Raw genomic sequence first — 3,310 nt, 5'->3', positions numbered from 1 at the left:
GCTCCTTTCCAAATTTTCTCCTCATATTAGTTTCATACTAAACTCTGGAAAAGAGCCTTCTCAGTCACTTTGAGACTGCCTCCAACCTTTGACTCTGATTTAGGAACAGTTGTTTAATGGTTTTTCTTCTCCTGGGAGAATGTCCAGAATTGTGTGCTGTGTAGCCTTTGTGTTAACTGCAAACAGAACTCTTCCAGTTGTTGGATGGTGTAGATTATCACTGACAACATGAAATTTTTTCAGTAATGCCACCCAAATTCTATCCCTACAGAGGGAGCCAACTGCAGTTGTCTGAGCATAGTCCAAGCACTTGCTTGGATATTGATTCTGTTTTCCCTATTCCACCTCTGTTGCTACATCTTTAAGCTAGGCCGCACTCCACATCAAAGGTCTTTTTTTTTTTTCTTCCAACTCAGTCCTATTTTGTCCCTCTTCTTGCCTCCCTTCTCCTCTCTTCTCCTTTCAACACTGTTCCTAAGATGATCCAACTTTTAACCATTGGCTTTATCTTCTATTTCCGGCACTATTCTTTCTCTCTAGTCTAGACCCTAAAGAAGATGTGGTTTTTATCTCATTGGAGGGAGTATGATCATCCACAGTAGGATTTGCCTTTGCCCTCTAGTCCCATTAGGATCAAGCTTTGCTCAGTCCCACTCCAGGAGCCCTAGACCTCACACTCAGAACCTTTAATCCCTCAACAGACCCAAGGTATCATCCTCTGGTCTCTCAAGGTAGAAGAGAGAAGAAGCCTGCTACTTAGCATACACCATTATTTTGTAGAAAGGATATAAAAGTAGAGCTGATCGAGTGCGTTACTTACCTCGACTCTTAGCTTGTCGGGAACAGTAACCAGGACCTGGTGTCTACTCCTGTTTCCTGCACTTGCAAACCCACAGCCATGCGTGAGTGCATCTCCATCCATGTTGGCCCCAGGCTGGTGTCCAGATCGGCAATGCCTGTTGGGAGCTCTACTGCCTGGAACACGGCATCCAGCCCAATGGCCAGATGCCAAGTGACAAGACTATTGCGGGGGAGATGACTCCTTCAACACCTTCTTCAGTGAGACAGGCGCTGGCAAGCATGTGCCCAGGGCAGTGTTTGAAGGAACCCACAGTCATTGATGAAGTTCGCACTGGTACCTACTGCCAGCTCTTCCACCCTGAGCAGCTGATCACAGGCAAGGAAGATGCTGCCAATAACCTTGCCCGTGGACACTACACCATTGGCAAGGAGATCATTGACCTCGTCCTGGACCGAATTCGGAAACTGGCTGACCAGTGCACGGGCCTTCAGGGCTTCTTGGTTTTCCACAGCTTTGGTGGGGAACTGGTTCTGGGTTCATCTCCCTGCTGATGGAATGTCTCTCTGTCGATTATGGCAAGAAGTCCAAGCTGGAGTTCTCCATTTACCCTTCCTCCCAGGTCTCCACAGCTGTAGTTGAGCCCTACAACTCCATCCCCACCACCCACACCACCCTGGAGCACTCTGATTGTGCCTTCATGGTTGACAACGAGGCCATCTATGACATCTGTCGTAGAAACCTCGATATTGAACGCCCAACCTACACTAACCTTAACCGCCTTATTAGCCAGATTGTGTCCTCCATCACTGCATCCCTCAGGTTTGATGGGGCCCTGAATGTTGATCTGACTGAATTCCAGACCAACCTGGTGCCCTATCCCCGCATCCACTTCCCTCTGGCCACATATGCCCCTGTCATCTCTGCTGAGAAAGCCTATCATGAACAGCTTTCTGTAGCAGAAATCACCAATGCGTGCTTTGAGCCAGCCAACCAGATGGTGAAATGTGACCCTCGCCATGGTAAATACTATGGCTTGCTGCCTGTTGTACTGTGGTGATGTGGTCCCCAAAGATGTCAATGCTGCCATTGCCACCATCAAGACCAAGCGCAGCATCCAGTTTGTGGACTGGTGCCCCACCGGCTTCAAAGTTGGCATTAATTACCAGCCTCCCACTGTGGTCCCTGGTGGAGACCTGGCCCAAGTACAGTGAGCTGTGTGCATGCTGAGCAACACCACAGCTATTGCTGAGGCCTGGGCACGCCTGGACCACAGGTTTGACCTGATGTATGCCAAGCGTGCCTTTGTCCACTGGTATGTGGGTGAGGGCATGGAGGAAGGAGAGTTTTCTGAGGCCCGTGAGGACATGGCTGCTCTTGAGAAGGATTATGAGGAAGTTGGTGTGGATTCTGTTGATGGAGAGGGTGAGGAAGAAGGAGAGGAATACTAATTCCTCTCAGCCCTGCAACATGTCATACTCAGAACTTCAGGTTCAACAGCTGACAGTCATTAAAGCTTTCTGGTTAGATTTTCTTTGCTTTTACCTGTAATCATGTCTGCCTTCTTTTCATGTATACCTGTACGATTTTCCCTTCATGTTTAAAAGTAAAGACATGGAGAAAGAAAGAAAAAAGAGTAGAGCTGATCTGGGAAGAGTATCTTCCTTCACCTCCAATAGAGAAGGTGTCCCTTGAAGTGCCTCATGATCAGCTGAGCGCAGGCCCAAATATACTAATAAGTGGGAAATTTTGGTATATTCAACTGAAAAAATATTTCTTAATTGAAGGAGAGAAAAAGAACATTAATTGATTCATGTATTTATGGAATCATTTTGCATACGAGAGCTAAAAAGTTAAATAACTTAAAAATTTTTAAAAATACATAAAAATTGCCCTAGCCAATTTGGTTCAGTGGATAGAGCATTGGCCTGTGGATCGAAGGGTCTTGGGTTCAATTCTGGTCCAGGGCACAAACCTTGGTTGCAGGCTCCTTCCCGGGCCCCAGCCCTGGCTGGGGTGTGCAGGAGGCAACCAATCAATGTGTTTCTCTCACATTGATATTTCTCTCTGTCTTTCCCTCTGTCTTCCACTCTCTCTAAAAAATCAATGGAAAAATATCCTGAGGTGAGGATTGAAAAAAAATTACATGAAAATTAAATAAATGTCTTTTATTCTACTGAATGGTGATGATAAAGAACAGAACAGACTGCCATTTTAAATTAGGAGGAAAATTAGGTATTAGGTTGAATCATATGAACTTGCTGTTATTCAACCATTTTGCCCATGTTTGATAATTTTAACAAAAAATACCAATTTCGCCCTGACCGGTTTGGCTCGGTGGATAGGGCATTGGCCTGCGGACTGGAGGGTCCCGGGTTCGATTCCGGTCAAGGGCATGTACCTTGGTTGCAGGCACATCCCCAGTAGGGGGTGTGCAGGAGGCAGCTGATCGATGTCTCTCTCTCATCGATGTTTCTAACTCTATTCCTCTCCCTTCCTCTCTGTAGAAAG

The 3,310-nt window shown here is 46.4% G+C and overlaps 1 pseudogene across 1 annotated transcript; it reads left to right on the top strand.

The window, feature by feature from the left end:
• The first annotated feature begins 812 nt into the window (after window positions 1–812).
• Window positions 813–2,250, top strand: LOC308253253 (tubulin alpha-1B chain-like; annotated as a pseudogene). Its single transcript has one exon. The product of its transcript is annotated as a tubulin alpha-1B chain-like (transcript).
• The last annotated feature ends 1,060 nt before the right edge of the window (window positions 2,251–3,310 follow it).

Source organism: Plecotus auritus (assembly GCF_963455305.1).
Source record: "Plecotus auritus genome assembly, chromosome: 7".
Lineage (NCBI taxonomy): Eukaryota > Metazoa > Chordata > Mammalia > Chiroptera > Vespertilionidae > Plecotus > Plecotus auritus.
The sequence above is the reverse complement of the archived record's forward strand: the minus strand, read 5'-3'. Positions and strand labels throughout refer to the sequence as shown.